Below are 18,306 nucleotides of genomic sequence, written 5' to 3'. Positions count from 1 at the left end.
AAAGACTTTCAAGGTCCCTCAGCAAGAAGCAAGGGTGAAGAACATAAGTCTGGGGCAAGGGAATTCCATGTAAGCAAGTGATATAGAAGTTAAACAATTTTTCTTCAGTCTAGCGGTGAAGCTATGGGCCACACTAAGGGTATGGGCACTGCCGGGGTGCTCAGGTCCAGACTGGGGAGTCGTTTCATAGCTGCCACTCCATGACAATGGAAGACGGGAAGAACATTATTTCCTTTCTTAGTGGACAGCTAGCAGTCTCTGCACATCTTCTTTTCCTCTCAGCAACTTGCCATATTTTTCTTACAGACTCACGCTTTTTAAAACATTTTTAGAAAACCTTCATTTTTACCTCTAGGCACTAATTTCCATTTCCTCATAGTTTTGGTGGTATTACCCAGTGAAAAGATATTATATCCTGTCTCAGTTTTTCTGATAAGTTTGTGGAATCTATAGTTTATAACCTAGACATTTATTAGTTTTATTGTAAAACAGCCTTAGATTTATGTTGCGATATTTTTAGAAAAATCTCACACTACTCTCTAAACCAAAGAATACTAAGCGCTTAAAATAATGGGAGACTGCTCTGAGCTAAATTGAAAAGCTAATATAGTACCTTGGTTCACAAACAAAATTATTTTTTTGTTGTTGGAAACATTCCCTGTGTAGTTTGCTCTAGTGTGATAAGTTAAACAAACTATTTTGTTGCTTTTAGAATTTAGTAAGAGTCTTTTCCAGTTTGTTATTCTGAATTATAATCTATAAATATATATTCTTTAATAACTCTAAAGTAAGCTAAAATTTATAAAGGATCAATTCTGGTAATATTTGTACAATTGTGCTCCAGGAAGAATGGCTGAATACAAGAGAGAGATCTATAACAATTCAAAGGATTTTTCTGTTTCTCTTATTGTTTTCCCCATTATGTCATCCCTCCTAACCTTTAAGGATACTGTAGCTCCATTTCCTTGGCAAAATACTTTTAGGATTAGCTGGAATGAAAGATCACTTATGTTTTAATGGCTTTGCCTGTCAACAACTGACTTTCTGTTAATAGCAGAACTCACTGTATTGCATGTGAAGAGAAATACAAAACATATTCTGTGATTTGCATACCCTTGGGGCTATCTGAGTTATTAATTGCCAATTTTGGAGATGCTGACAAGTGTAGACAGAAGTGCAGAAAATTTTTTTCATGAACTTTTTCTTTGAATTGTAAAGGAAAACTATGATGTCTACGTGCTAGGACAGAAAGGATTCCCACTTACTTTTCTTTGTAAGACATTTTTTTGGTCCAAAACAGTTATTTTTTGTTATAGAATTACAAAAGAAGATGGTATGATAAATACCTTTTAAATTAATTGCTTAAAGGTTATGACCTAAAACTTAAGAACTTTTAGGCTAAGGCTAGTTTGATATGATTAGCATAGCTGAGACTAAGAAAATATTTACAGAAGTTAATGTGGGTAGAGAAAACCCTGTGGGGAAAAAATAATAATAAAAACAAATAATAAAGTTGCTTATATTTCAGATATTGTGCATAGCAGTTTATATCCACTCTTATTTGTGCAAGGATGGCTATGGTCTTTAATTGGCTGTACTTTCCTTAAGGGAAGAAGAGAGGCGAGAGTGACAACACTCTAGGAAACCATTTAAATCGCCCCTAATTTCCTTCTGATGGGGGAAGAAAAGTTTAAAAACTCAAATCTTTAGTCCTTAGAATTTTTACCTTGAAGTTCACCTGTTACTACTTTTATTCCATTAACACTAGTTGAAATATTTTTTCTCCGAACTTTGTACTTAAGAGTTTAAAAAGATATAAATGATGCAAAATTGACGGAGCAGCTCTGTTCTCTAATATTTACATCTTTGTAACGAAGAACTTTGCAGTGGAATTGTGGGGACTTCATAAAAGAGGAAGTCCTATGGAGAGGGTCAGCTGTTTTCCCTTTAGAGGTATCTAAGAGGGAAAATGAAGGGAGAACTCTTTGCCTAAAGTTTGAGGAAAATGCGTTATCCTGCCCTTTTTATGGTTTGGCTCTGTATTTATTTAGTCTCTGTGGTCCTGGGGAAGGCGATTTAGTTTCATCCTCACATGGCGAGCCACACAGGCTGCCAGCCCCACTTGGGGGTTTTGCACAGTGTCATTTCATGTTGGATGGATGGATGGTGTCCAAAGGCAGAAATGAGCTAATATGTTTTATTATAAGATCTTGCTTTTAAAAACTGTTTATTCCTAATGGTCCTTTGTTAAAACAGAATATAGTGTGTGGAAAAACTGAAAGTTTCAGAGGAAGTGGGAAGGATCACCACCTGCAGAATCAGATACTAGCTCTGTGTAATCCTGTGGACATTTGCCACAGGGCTTCAGAGGATGAGATTCTGTTCTTGGAAGGGGTGATGGAGAGGGCTCTGTGGTTTTATATTTTTTATGTTTTTATTTTTAGAATTAAATTTATTTTATAAATCAAAAGTTACATGAATAAAATTACCGTTACATCATTTCAGGTTAAGAAGATGACATAATGAGATTCTTTGTAAAAAAAGATTTGTCTATAAAAGGGTAGTTGAGATTTGAGGCTGGATGAAGTAACTTCTTAAAATATGATGGCTCAAATTGCTTGGTTCCAATGACCTTCTTGATATTTCAGAGAAAATGGAAACAGGCTGTGAATTTTTCTTTAAAAACGAGGCTTCATTCTTCAAGAATTCTTCAAGAATGTGGTGGAAAAGGCCCATATTTTATTTCTGATTGGTAGTGTGACTGCAGAGATGTTTGATAAGATCTAAAGATTCTTTTGGGGTCCGGAAACAACACTGCCACTTGACAGAGGAAAGGCAGAACTCTGTTATTTATAACTCCTGAGGGAGAGAAGGCTGCCTCTGGGCAAGACCACACAGGGCATTGCACCTGGGGATAGGGTAGCAGCAGCCTAGAACTGTAGGTAGTTTGTATGGCAAGCTGGGTATGGTTAGTTGAGTTTCCATGGCTCCCCTTGGATTGGCTAATTTAAATAATTTCAGCTGACTCTGGGGTACAGGTTGTCTCTAGTTGTCTGATACCTGGCTTTGGGCCTTTAGTACCAGTATATAGTGGGCCCGGGTATGAGAACCTGATAAGATGAGTGGTTGGAGTTTGGACTTAATTGACTGCTCAAGAAAGGGGAGCTGACTGGCCAGGGCCTCAAAGCTGGGAAAAAAACACATTAGAACAACACCACCTTCAAGACCCCTATAGCACAAGAGATGACAGACTTCCCATTTTAAAGTGGTTTAAATATTAGCGTTAAGTAAAAAAAAAAAAAAAACTACAGAAAAAAACAGTAACATTCAATTCCTAGGTTTTGCCTATACATACACCCAGCTCTTTCCAGCACCATATAAATGAGCAGGTAAAAATCAATACCTGGGTGTTGATGGCACCAGCGATACAAAGTACTCCACTCCCACATGTTTCATTTTTACTGTCATTTGTTCTGTTCCGTTTTGTTTTAGTTTTCCAAAGCAGCTTAATATGAAAGGGAAGGTAAAATGCTTTGTGTGTGTAGGTATTAGGGTAGGTAGCTTTGAAGACGTGGGTGCTGATGTTGAATTAGGGATAGAGCTTTTTCCCAGAACACCCTTTCTGTAGTGTAATTGTGGCGACTGAATTAGCTCTCTACTTTAGTATTAGGGAGGAATTAGTGAAGACCTAAGGAGTAAGTTGTAGGAAAATTAAGTTGCACATCCATATTCTGGTGAAAAAAAGATGGTATTTTTCTCCTTTGTTTCTGGTCCTACTTGGGGCTTTATTTGAGTCTGTTCCTGGACATGTGGATGGCTCCAGGTGAGCCTCAGAGGATCTCTGTCTGGGTTGTGGATAGATACTTGATTTATAACAAAAGTTTAGGATGCTCATCCAGACCCATGAGCTATATTTCAAATGCCCAGATAAGAAAGGAGAACCCATGTAAACCAACCAAAGACAACTATATTTTCCTGGGCTATTGTAAAATGGGAACGAATTTGATGAGGAAGCCCAGATCTAGTGTGATCCTGGTTGATTTTTGCCAATACCTATTAAATTTAGTTTTATAAAGAAAATATTACATTACTATAAGGATCTTAAAGGGTCTTACCTCTTGAATTCAGGCCCAGATAAGCTGCCTTACCCTAAAGTAAATCTTTGCATTTAATGTTTAAAGATTTCCCAGGGTCCATATCAAACAAGAATTAATTGAATGACTCCAGATTTGACTTCATTTTGCTTCTCCAAATGTTTTCTCAATTTAGTTCAGGGACTAGATGGTCTTTACTCCGGTACTGAGGCATTTGGTGATTCTAACTGTGGATTGAGTTATTGTAGAAAATGGCTTAGGGTAGAGCTTCATTCCAAAGGGTGTACACAATTTTTGTCAATGGCAATTACATTTTTATGTTCCACTCCTTTGAATCTTGAAATTGAAACTAACTTATAAACAAACAGTAAAAACAGCATGTTAGGCCTTTCTTCAAACTTATTTATGAGGCTTTATTGCTGTCTGAGAGTACATTCAGGATCTCTAAAAGTTATTTGTTATTTGTACAAATGAACTCTAATAAGTATGATCTATTATCCAGATACAGAAGACATAGAGAAACCTTGAAGAAAATGATATCTTCTGGAAATGTATTCCAGAAACCACTGAAATCTTTGCCAGAAATTCAGATTGATATTCATTGAACATCCTTATCCATCCATGATGCTGAGTTAGAACCTCGATAGTGGAATTCCAGAGAAGTTATTGGGAGACTTTTCTCACCCTAATTTAAATCCTGGAATAAGGGGACAAGAATGTAAAGAACAGACATTTATTGATAAAGAAACTGGGAAGAAGTTCTGTCTTATTGGGAACTCAATGATAAACTGGATCTGGGAGGACCTTAGGGGTACAAGTAGTATACCCAAGTGGTACTGAGCATTTCCTGTGCATAGTTTCACATCCTTTCAGACTTATCTCACAGTATGACCATGACTATGGTGACCAGTTTTAGACTGGCTTTGACTGCTTTTTGGCAAGTGCATTCAGACATAGACTCACCCCGGACCTATGTTGTGAGCACCTCTCTTTTTGCCCTAGGGCTTTGCTGACATTGAGGTTTGGGGACCCATAAGAACCATCTAGCACTCAGGCATACACAGATGCCAGGAAGTATGGGAGAATTCACACTCAGCATGTCAACTCGTGACCAGCGGGGCACAGGAGTCCAGAGATAAAAGCTTTACCCTTCCTTTCTGAGACATATCGTATAAGATTTCTCAGAAAGCCTGTGAATTTCTCTGTTACAACTTGAAAATCAATCTTTGTATTGACCCTCCCTTCTTCTACAAGTACTCTCCTGTCCCTCATCTTTGCTAAGATCATATTCCTGAATAAGTCAGGCCTACTTTAAACTTATTCTCCAGAGTGTGCTTTTAGAGGATGCCAGGGAAAGATTACTAAAAATTCTGTAAATCAATACTAAATGACAATTAGCACACTAGAAAAATGGGTAACAAACATAAGCTGGCAGTTTAACAAAAAGAAAAAATACAAAATTTTTGTTTTAATAAAAATTTTAAATAAAATTTTACCTTATCAGAATGGCAAAATTAAAAGAAACTTAATAATGTTGTTGTAGTAAATGTTTTAGGAAAGTCTTAAACTTAGTTGTGGGGATGCCTCATGGAGGTTAATTTGCTAATAACCTTTTGGAAGGCAATTCTCAATGAAAAGTCTCACATTTATGCACGGTCTGAGCTCTTTGAGCAAGGGGCATGTTTGAATAGCAAAGGGCTTGGAAGCTAGAGGTTGTAAATTGCTCCAGAGATATGTGAAAACTTATTTTCCCTGGAGAGACATTAGCTTGTCCTCCAGGATTATCAAATTTTCTCTTTTTCTCTGCAGAGAGGTATAGGAGAAGATATCTCAGCTACGTGATATAAGCTATAAGTCTCATAATTTCAAGGATCCTTTTCTATGGCGCAAACCCTGGGGCATGTGCAGATGAACATCTGGTCCCCATTGTGTCTCCCTTGGGGAATTGGGGCATGGAGAGCCAATGCAAGGTGCTACTTTGGCTGCTCATTTTGCTGTGAGTAATAAATAGTCTGTTCTCTGATCCAGAGGTCTGGTGTTTCTGTTAGCACACACATGTGCATGCATACACACACACACACACATACACACACACGCCCATGACAGGCTAACTTGTAAGCTTATAAGTAGGGTAAAATCTCTGTCCTTTTTGTAGTTTTGGATTTAATATATCTCTCAAAAGTAAAGGTGAAGATAACTTTTGGATTTAGTTTTAAACCTCTAGAAATTTATGTTATATGAGGATATAAGGGCACATATGTTGGGTGCCTGCCCAACATCCATTTTTCCCTTTGCAACAGCACATAGTTTCATTTGGAGGACTACCTACCTCTATTGCATAGCAGCTGTGCTTTTTAAAAAAACTTTAATTTTTTGAAGAGAGTAGGGAGGTGGGTTTGAGTTCATCACAGTTCCCCGAGTGAGTCCTCACAGTTCTAAGCAAATCTTCCTAGTATGGTACAGATGCCATGATGATTGGATCAGTAACTAATCCTGTGACTATCAGTTCATGTTATTTACCTAGACATTGTTGTTGCTTAATATTTGGCCAAGCAGAGTGAAATAAGTGAAATAAAGAATATCTATTCTAAGGTGGGCTGGAGAGACAATCTCTTTCTCTGAATAACGTGGAGTATAGGCCAGGAAATGCTGAAGCCATTTGTAAATATTGAGAGGAACTAGGCTAAGGGTTGAGCTGTTAATAGGAGACTGTGAAAGAATTAGCACCCTGATTAAACCATGCCTAAACTACGGTTGAATTTTCAGGTTCTGTGAGTAAATAAAATTTGTTATTGCTTGTCAGTTTGAATTGAGTTTTCTAGTATGTGTAGCAAAAGCCTTTCTCACTGGCAAAGGGGGTGAGAAAGGAAAGGAGTGACAAGGCTAATACTGAGCATATCTCTCAATAGATTATCAGTCTACCCGTTTGAAATTCTTACCCTCAAAGGTATTTCCCCGTGTTTAACTGTTGATCTAGACCAGTACCATCTAGTAGAACTTCCTGCCATGATGAAAATATTCTGTTTCATGCTCCCCAATATAATAGCCATTAGGTACATGTGACTATTGAGCATTTGAAATGTTGTTAGTAAGACTGAGAAAGTGAATCTTAAACTTCACTTAATTTAATTGGTTTAAGTTTAAATTTAAATAGCTGCATGCAGTTAGTAGCTACCACATTGGACAGTGCGAACGCAGACTGCCCTGTTAAAGAGCGCAGTGCTTAGAAGAAGAAAAAGTTGGTCTTGTCAAATTTTAACAAGAATTATTAAAAGCTTCTTCTTGGAAAACTTTAACTCTGGCCTGGAACGTGGAAGGTTTGGTGTATTCAATAGATTGATTTTTATTTGTTTTGGGGATGGGTCATGTAGGAGAGACCAGGATGGGAAAAGATTTTTATTTTTTTCTCCCAATTGGAAATTTTACCTTTTAAGGATCTACTACTCTGCGAAATTATTTTAAAAAGGGAAAAGAGCTGTCACTTTTTCTTGATATAGGCAGTGTACTTTCTTACAGTTTAGTTTCACATCAATGGTAATATAAACAAAAGCAATATAAATAAATATATCAGGAAATCTTTACAAACGAGGTAAATGATGTGTTCCAGATGTGTGGATTTTAAAAACAAACTATATTACATCAATGAAACTCTAATCAAGAAATAAAGAGAAGTCCTATTATCTTCCTCCCTTTTTTTCCCCTTTCCCTATCAGTGTTAGTTTGCTGGGTTGCCACACAAAAAAAATATACCACAGACTGGGTAGATTAAACAATAGAAATTTACTTTCTTGCAGTTGTGGAGACTGGAATTCCAAGATTAAGGCGTCCTTGGGTTTGATTTCTCCTGAATCCTCTCTCCTTGGCTTGCAGATGACTGCCATCTTGCTGTTTCCTCCCATGGCCTTTCCTCCATGTATGCCCGTCCCCAGTGTCTCGTCCTCTTCTTAAAAGGACACTGGTTCTATTGAATTAGGGCTCCATCCTTTTGATTCATTTAGCTGAATTACTTCTTTAAAGGTCTTATCTCTAAATATAGTTATATTAGGGGTTAGTGCTCCAACATATGAATTTGGAGTGAACAAAATTCAGTGCACAAAACCATTTCCTTTCTTCCACAGAGATTTATTAAGGACTTGTGGTGTGAAAGGCACTGAGGTCACAATAAGAAAAAGGAAGATATGGTCTTTGTCCTAACAGAGCCCCAGGCTCTTGCTATTATGGAGAGATACTTAAGAAGCAATCAAGTTAAAAAAAGTAATATGAGTTATCATAGGGAAAGTTATTCCAGGAGAGAGAGGGAGGGAGGGAGAAAGAGGTCATGTCAGTCATGTCATGTCATTTGCGATGTCATCCTCTGTATCCAGGGACTGGAATCTTGGAAGCTACGTTTTCCATACTCCCTGTCAGTAAGTTTCCTATTTAAATTCTGTCAGTGAGTGGCAGTTACATTAGATCTGAGAGTTGGGGAGAAGTAAAAGCATTATTTTAATGAGGAAGTAATGGGTATCTTGAAGTTTGGTGTCCTGAGAATTATCTCGTTCATTGTGATAGGTCACTGATACGATCAGTGCTGTCTCCCTGCAATTCCTACACTTCCCATGCCTTTCAACAGTTTTGTAAGTCTCGAATTCCCAGAATTAAATCTCTTAATGCTTAAAATTCTAAAATATTTTTTGGATCAAACTCAGACTCATGGTATAGCTATCAAGCTGAGCATTCCATATCGGATGCTAGAACCTAGTTCTACTGGTCCTCTGAGATACATTCACAACCAGCTCCATTATTCCTCACATCCATGTTTGGTTCAGTTATACCCACAGGTCTAAACATCCTTGTCAAACATTTTCACCCAGACTTTCCTTTCTACTGTACTCTAGCCATCATTAAATTGAATCTGATCTCCTTTTCTTCCCATTCTCCTAAACCCGTGTATGTGCCTTCTGGAACTTTCCATTTGTGTTTACCTACCCACAATGCATCCTTGACACTTGCTCCGAATGCTCTTTCTACTTCCTTATTAAATTAAAATCTGGCTGTTCTGGAGGACAATGCTTTCCCTGAAGCTATGTGTCACAGGACCAGAAAGTGGGGCAGTATTTTCCTTGCTTTCCCATGGCGCTTTCCAAATAATTTCTCCTAGCTCCTTTGAAGTAATTGTTATCTGCTGATTCTGTGACCACCTTTCACTGCTGATCTACAATTATAGTCACTTGGTTGCACGAACCATTCAACTTTCTCCTCCCTCTTTAATATTTTATTTGCAGTGTTCCCATTCAGGATTAAAATTCATTACATGGAAAACATTTATAAAAGTGGCACACAGTAAATTCTTAATGAGTATCATTATCATTGTCATCATCCTCGTTTTCCCTGCTTGCTCCAGAACAGGTAAACAATGCTGGAGAAAATCACATAACTAGGATTATTGGTTTCTCTTTGAATTCATGATTATAGCCTTCAAACTGGCCCTAAGCCCTGCCCAGCAATCAATATTATTCTTTATTGAGGTTTTTTTTCCACTCAGGAAGATGACTTATTACATTTTCTTCTTTTTTTTCCCCTATATCCCACGCTCTTTCACTCTCTCAGTGGATGATCTCAGCTCACACTTAATTGAGGCAATACAAATTAATATGGAAACTCTCTCATCTTCCCTCCACCAAATCATTTCTCTTTAGTGCATCTGCAGCCATTCCTCTTTCTGCCTTCCTATTTCCATGAAAGAAGTGGTCCTCCTTTGAAAACACCTAATTCTTCTACTTATTCTTTTCCCATTCTCTCAGAATCCTGTTCCTCCCATTACCCACTCTCCCAAAAAGCTTCAATAATAAACGGCTTCCAACAAACACCCTCTCTCTGTTCCCATTCATGGTCAAACTTCTCAAATAGTATTCTGCAATTATTATCCTCACTTCCTGACCTCCCATTCATTTTCAATCCTTTCCAATAGGGTATCCGATCTCACATGTCACAGAGATCAAGATTGCTCCTGATGAAGTTAATATCTCCATGTAGCCAAATTCAGTGGCCCCTGCTTGGTGTTCATGTTTCTCAACCTCACAGTAGCATTCAATCCAGTTGAACTATTCTCCTCTTTTTGAAGCATTTTTTAAAAAAATCCTTATATGACCCCACGGCTTCTCAGTTTTATTCAAAGTTCTGTTCTTTTCCACCCAACCTGGGACATGTTTCTGGGCTATACATTCAAACTTTATCTTTACATCCTTATATCATCTCTTATAAAGTCCTGAGTCTGTGAATACTAGTAAAAAGTGGAGGATAAGAGCGTGAGCTGAAGAGCCATACTGTCTGCACACACATCCTTCTACGACCACTTGCTAGCTGTGTGATCTTGGGCAGATTACTTGACTTCTTTGTATCTCAGTTTCTCTACCCATATAATGAGGATAACAGGACTTTAATTATGGGATTATTGGGAGGATTATATTAACAGTGCCTAGCTTGTATTAAGCACTCAATAAATATTAGCTGTTATTATATGCTGAAAACTCTCAGATTTATATCTCCTGCCTAGACCGTTCACCTAAGGTTTGAATTCCTACGCAATCGCCTATTTCAGAACCACACATGAATAACTAATAGGATCTCTAAATTAACATGTTTGCAACAGAATTAAAACTAATTGGATCCCCAAGTTGACATGTTCAAAATAAAATTCAGAATTCTTGATTAACTTACAAAGCTGTTGCCCGCTCAGTCTTCACTATCTCACTGAATGGCATTGTTTTTATCTGTTCAGCAAAATATTATTTTTGAAACTGGAGATGCCTGTCAATGCTTCCTATAGTTCTTAATCTGAAATTAGAAAATTGAACTATGACTAAGGAGAAATTAAAACCATTGTAGTGTTTCTTGAATTAGAAAATTTTACCATTAGCTAAATGCATCTTGTTGAACTTCCTTGGTAAGAGCTCCATTCTGAATGCCAGTTAAGAGACATGGTGACTCATCCAGATTTACTGATGTGTGTGTGTGTGTGTGTGTGTGTGTGTGTGTGTGTGTGTGTGTGTGTGCGCGCGCGCGCGCACGCGCGCGCGCGTGCGCAAGCACTGGTGTGTTTACCAGCTAGAAGTTAGGAGAAAAGTAACATACAGCCTAGAAATAGAAGATCTGGTCCTGTAACTTCTATTCTAGAGGAATATTTTAACCTAGGCAGATAAAATACATATTATACACAGAATCCCATGTATCTTTCAAATACTTATGAAACAACCATATACTATCAAAGCATTCAGAAAACATCTGTCATTTCTTCATGATTATATTTGCCATTTGTTCCATTTCTAGTATTTCTTTCATGTGTTTTATAAAATTTTCTCTTAAGTGGTTATTTTCTGTAACATTCAGTTTTGCTGGTTTGTGTTTTTATAACTATTTTTGCTTGTTTTCATAATGATTTCAGATATAGATATAATATTCTTTTATAGAACTGTTATCAAAGGGAAGAAGTTTTGGGTTCACAGTGAAAATAAATACCCTGGAATTTCATGATGTTAGAAATTCAATAATCTTTTGGTGATCATTACAATCACCATCACACAATATCATTTACTAAGCATGTGCTACATTCCAGCCACTGGACTAAGCAATTTTCATACATTGTTTTATTTAAACATCACAAAACCTCTCCCAGGTAGGAATATTACTAACTACAAATGTCAAATGTAGAAAATGGGTTAAAGGAAGCTAATTAATTTGCTTAAGGTCACATAGGTAGCAAATGACAAACCAGCATTTAAACCCATGTCTTTTTATCCCCAAAGCCAGTGCTCTTTATCATTAATTTAATTTAAACCTTTTACACAGTGATTACAAAGAAATAGTTTATTCAGTAGTGCGCCCGAATAATTTATTAAGTGTCCTATTTCTTCTATTTATATTTTGTCTTTTTTAGTTGATGAGTTTCTAATTTTTTTTTAGATTTTCACATGAGCAGTTTTATTAATTTTTAAACACACTGGATAGAAAACTTCATTACCTCATTCTCCATTATTTACCCAACTGTAAGATTCAGCTTCCAAGTTCCAGCTGAGGGTTTATAAATCAGTTTTTGTTGTATTCACCATTTCTCTTAGTACTATGGTTTCATTGTATGATGATCATTTTGAAGTCGGCATTTATTGCAAAGGTAAGACTTTCCACATATTAGTTCTTTTGAAAATTTAGTTTGATTCCCAGATCATGTCTTCTGGCTGCCAAAGTGGCTCTGTGGCAATGCTGAAAGCTGATGATAAATAGGGAATGTTTAGATTGAGACTTGTGAAACTGGACTGAAGCACTTATCTTTAGATCCAATTTTGGTGATGTATGTATTATGATTCCTGGCAAGGAAAAAGCAGTTTTTAGTTGATGGAAATCTTTTTCTGAAGCAGACTCTCACAGAAACTCCCTAGGTAGCAATGAAAAGAAAATGTTGAGTTCTCTGACTGTGTTATTGAAGAACATAACAAGCAGCGTCTTCAACAGCAGCCTTACTGATCACGCAGAAAACGTCTTCAAATGGCTGTTTCCACAATGTTGGCTTTCAGTGAACGTTTAGGGAATCATTTTTACATTGTAGTGCTGAAGATATTCCAACAGGGGGCTGACAAGCTGAATGAAGGCCAAGGAAGTAACTTTCTTATGACCAGAATGGATCAGAAATAGGACTGAGGTTATTGAGCCAGAATGATTTGGCTACAATATTTCTTCTTTTTTTTCCCTTCTGTCAGTCTTAATTAATTAATCAACACCTCAGAAAATTTTGTAAAAGATCTTAATTAAACTAACATGTGAAATTTGAAAATCAAACAACTGAACAAGTCTGGGCAAAGAGAAAAGCTGGATAAGAAATAAATAAAGACAGCGGCAAGATCGATGCCCAGAAATATATAACACACCATCCTAAAGAGTGGGTGGAATATGACTAAGATTTTAGTTCTGTTTTCTAGACGTCAAAGAAAAAGTGAAAGATAATTATAAAACTCAGTGTTATAATAAAGAAACCAGCTAATGAATCATGAGAAACATAGTTCTGATACCGAGACTGGAGAGCATTTTCTCCCAAGAATATTCATAAATAGACTAAAATCCCAATGACATCATAATTGATTCAGTTACTTTTTGTAGTGTTTGAATATATGCTTTGGAATACATTATTTAGCCTCATCATTCAGTGAAAGCCATTCTGTTGCCAGAGCTGGGAGTGGGCACAAAATTATTTGGTCCAAATATTTAGCTCTGAGATAATATGGCCTGTTTCAAGGGAAAGGTTAGGCAGACCAACTAGTTACAGCATATATAAATGGACTACATATTCTTAGGACCATAAATATTTTCTAATTAAAAATAACCATGTTATTACAAAAGCAGAATATGCATATTGTAAAAAAAAAAGATACAAGTAAATAAGAATAAGAAAGAAATCATTTTATCTCTACTCAGAAAAAATGATCATAGTGTGTGCTTTGCAGAAGGTCGTTATCATACATAATGTACTTTGTATCATACTTTGTACATTGCTTTCTTTAGTTAAATTGTTAGTTAAAATATTTACTTTTTCATATCAACAAAATTTTATTTCTTCTAATAACCAGTCCATATTCAACATTCCCACATGTCCTTTATATAACTGGTTTATTGAAACCAGAATCCAATACAGGGCCATGCATCGAATCTGGTTATTATGTTGTTTAAATTTTGTTAATCCAGAACAATGCTTTTTCTCATGACACTCCCTTGCTGAACAGACTGTGCTAGTAGCCCTACAAAATATCTTATCTTCTAGGTTTATCTAGCTGTTCGTTTAAAGAAAAACACCTAATATTCCTTAATAAATTGGAATGAATTCCAATTAAACCATTTGGGCTAAAATGTACCATGGGTAATGTTATATCCTTCATGTTGCATCGAATCAGAAAACACATTATATCTGGTTACCCCACTCTTGGCAGTGCTCAGACTGACCTGTGGATAAGAGTGATGAAATCCTGATCCCTCCTTTGTGCAGATATGGTTTCTCATTGAATTATTAAAATAATCAGGAGGGTGTTGCTTTGTTACTGTATAAATGTCCTGTTCTCCAACAACCATTTATCTCATGGTTTTAATGACAATCCTTAAATGATTGATAATATTTAAATGAGTTAATATATTTTTCTATCATTTGATATTTATTTGCTGGCATTCCTCCAGAACATAGGAGAATGGGTCCAACTGGTCTATTTAGTTACCTTGAAGTATAGTTTGTATTGGAAAATCAGATATTTACTTAATTCTTTCATGCTACTAATTTTGAGACTATGAGGTTGGCTTAATAGACACTTTATATAAGGAGAACTGGATTTCCTAGTGTTCACTTTTTTCTGAGTATAATTTTGTGTTCATGGTTTCTAGGAAATCCATGCATGTTAATTTACCGGAACTATTATTCTGTGTGTTGCTCAAACGTTCGCAACTTTTGCCAGGGTGACCCTTTTTATACTAGTTCTGATATCCTTTTGACCAACCCCATTAATCTTTGGAAGCTTCTTGCTTCCTGTCACAATATGTCTCAGACTACCCCTGCCCTAGTCATGGAATCAACTATTTCTTTAAGTAAAAACTGATATTAGGGATAAAGATAGGACATGAGAGCTACTATGGTAATATTGTTTCTAATGACTATAAATATTATTTTCCCAAATGGTTTATAATAAGTATTAGCAAGTGAATTTCCAAAGTTGTGTTCATTGGTTATTCTCTGGAATAGCTACCTTACTTATTAAGGGCATAATCAGTCCAAAGATAAAATAAAGTCCTCTTGTGAAAATTAAGGCCTTAATCAATATTGATGCCTGAATAGATGACATTCTCACCTTTGCTTGAAAGTGAAATAAAAGGCAGTGTTTTCAGTTCCCAGCCATTTTAGTTATTATGCACTTCAAAATTTAGCACAGTGTAAGAATAGGAGAGTTGTGCCCAAATCCAACTTATTTTTTCTTATGTAGTATTTTTGTTAAAGATACAGTTTTACAGTTTATGAAAACCTTATAATTTGAGGGGCCCATTCAACAAATGGCTAAATCTGTAAGTTTGGCCAAGAGACAAAAAATGTAATGTTTGCAAGTAGGAAATCTGATCTGCAATCATCAATAATGTCTCCAGAATCTCTTATTTATCTTTGTAATGATCCATTAAAAAAAAAAAGCAGATTATAAAAGTGTTTATGTTTAATGAATGCTGTCTTTGGATTCTCCTTGAAATGGGGCCTTTTTCACTTTGCTAGACATTTTTTTTTTAAAAAACTTTTTAGACTTTCTGAAGACAAGAAATTATATGGCCAGTTCCCAGTGTCCTGTATTGTCAGGGTGGGTTATATTACCATTATTTTCTTTTTTGCTTTGTGTTTCTTTTTTGTGGTTTGGGATTACTGAATGAATATTTCCCCAAAATTTTAAGGGTAGAATGATGCTAATTATTTGGAATATAGAATAATTTTTGTATAAAGAAACCCACACTCCACCTCAGACTTCTGAACTTTGTTCATCCCCCAAATCTTGTTATTTCAGACATGTGAGATTAAATTCACAAGACAGAATAAAAATAAGTAAAAATTTTACTTATGAAAGAAATGAACACTTTCTACATTGTATAAGTTGTCCATCTGACAGGAGGAGATAACATTAGAATGCTTATTACATAAGAAATAACTCTGGTTCCTTGACATAAAATTGAATAGCCATAGGTTAGGATTATAGATTTTTGGCTAAATAATTTTTTCTTTGATTAAGATACCTTAACCACAGGTATCTATATATTTATACTCACATTTATATCAATCTATATCTAAATTGTCTATTGCCAAGTATTGAGGATTAAAAACCAAGTTATTAAACTTCTCCAACCCTAGAACTATTTGACTCATTCAGAGCCTAGGAAGGTGGAATCCCTAACTCTGCTATCTCAGGAAAGTGTTCATACTTTTCCAAACTATTTTGTTGCTAATACATAAGGTGTCTTCATTATACTTTTTATGAAGCCCTTAGACTCGGTTATCTCCATGTTTCCTTTTGAAGCCGTTCTCATAATTTACAAACCACATCTTTGTATTTTAGGCAGGGTTGATGCACAGCCTTTATAACTGTAATGGAAGACTTGGTGTCAGGCATACCACAGAACTTCACCAAGATGAGGTCAGTTTTTTCTGAGTAGCACGGTACTAAGAAAAACTATTCATTATGCTCCTTATGGCTCTTTAGCCTAAACAACGGATGTGGTTCATCCATAACTACTTTCTATGATTTAAACTACTGAGGGATTTTTTTTTTGACATCTTCAAACAAATCCACTTTTATTTGAGATAGGTTGAGATGAGCAATTAAGGTACTTCATTAATAACAACTTATTAATATAGTCCTATTTTCCCTTATTCTTAAGTAATAATAGAGAACACAAGGATATAAACATGAACTGTTTTACATATTATATGATTTGAATATTCTGTGTAATCTGAAGATTTTCCGTTGGGAAAGTCAAGTTTGTTATGAAAATTTATTTTTTATAACGTCTCTTAAAATTAAGGATTTTAAAATAAAAATGTCAAACAGATGCCCAGGAACCGACGCCTTGGGCTGTGGCATCAGGGTGGTATTCAGGCTCCTCTTCCGGAGGCCTCTGCGGAAAGCAGAGCTGATCCGGCAGCATGTCGGTGATCTCTCCTTTCCTAGGACATGCGTACTCGGAAGTGGGCTGACACTCCCTTTCACTTTCCCTCTCCTTTCATGGGTCATAATATTTTTGGTCCGAGCTTGATCTCCTGCTCTTCTTCAGCTGTTTGAAATCCCGCAGTGACACACTTGGTTGTACTCGTGGGCAAGCACCTGCCAGATACATTGCTTGAGTGCAGTAGGTCGCGCACCACTTTTCTTACATTCCAGCACATACTTGTACTTTTCTACCAAAGCAAGCAAGATGCTTTTTTTCTAATTCTGAGAAGTATTTGGTAGGTTTTATAATTTTGCCTTTTTGCATTTTCCACTGCATTTCCCGTGGCCCTTCACTCTCCGAGTCCCATTGCGGTGTGAGAAGGCCACCGTCCCGCCTGCAGGGCAGAGGTAGCAGCGGCTCAGCCCGGAAGCCCGCTGTGCCAGTCTGAGGGTTTCGACCAAAATGTTTATGGGATAATAGTGCAAGCTAACAACCTCTTACTTTCATTTTGAGAACATTTACACTCAAGATTAGAAATTATATTACTAGAAAAATTTTATTTAAAAAACATAAGTTGTATGGAAAACACATTAATGAAATAAACAGAATATTCTCCTTAGAGATAATGTTTTCCAAAAACTTAATGATTTTGACTTCTATATGCCTTATAATATTGTTAAATGCAGTTCCTCTAGGACTCCAAATCACAGAATCTAAAATCTCAGAGATTTAGATATTGTAATCTTTTGCTCTGAATATTTTATAATTGTTATAATGTGCCATGGTAATAAAAGTTTGAAAACCTGAAAATGTATCTAAGGTGAGGTTAATAGAGATAAACTAAATCCTTACAGTTGTAATGAAGTAATTTTAAAAATTGACAGAAATTTAAGTAAAGATATTAAAATTATAGGAAAGTAGTACATCTAATAACGCTTGTCCCCAAATCTAACATTTGCATATATGTTTTATACATTTTGGGAGTATTTTTAAGGAATATTTCAAACCAACCCAAAAGTCAACACCTTTGTGAAAGATGTTACAGTAATGTTAACATGTAATTGTCATCGACAATAATCTCATTACAAGATATTGGGAGAAAAACTTGCAAAAATTTGTTGACTTCCAAAGTTATATCTTAAGTTCAAATTGGTTCTAAATCTTAATATTACTATAAATTGTGGTCATATATTTATTTATTTAACAAAGATTTAATAAATCCTATGTTCCAGATACTATAACAGGCATTGGGGTTATGAACTGGCATAAATGTGCTCTTTGGAAGATGACTTCTATAGCAGTTAGAAGTAATTTTGGCTGCAGGTAAGGAAAACCTGAGTATTAATAATCTAAGTGAATAGTGTACTCTTACTGAAATTTTCTGGAGTTGTGAGGCTACTGGTTTTGGTTCAGTGGTACATGAATGATAGAACTATCCTATGGTCTTTCTTTCACGCTTGCAAGTTCCAGGCACTGGCATCATGACTATTTTCGAGATAGGAATAAAGGAAAAGAAGCTGTGCTA

At 36.0% G+C, this 18,306-nt stretch overlaps 1 pseudogene; it reads right to left on the bottom strand.

Annotated features, from left to right (window-relative positions):
• Positions 1-16,673: 16,673 nt before the first annotated feature.
• On the bottom strand, positions 16,674-17,105 carry LOC102885411 (annotated as a pseudogene).
• Positions 17,106-18,306: the final 1,201 nt, after the last annotated feature.

Source organism: Pteropus alecto, unplaced genomic scaffold, assembly GCF_000325575.1.
Source record: "Pteropus alecto unplaced genomic scaffold, ASM32557v1 scaffold7, whole genome shotgun sequence".
NCBI classification, from domain to species: Eukaryota; Metazoa; Chordata; class Mammalia; order Chiroptera; family Pteropodidae; genus Pteropus; species Pteropus alecto.
Note: the sequence above shows the minus strand (reverse complement) of the source record. Positions and strands in the feature narration are given on the sequence as shown.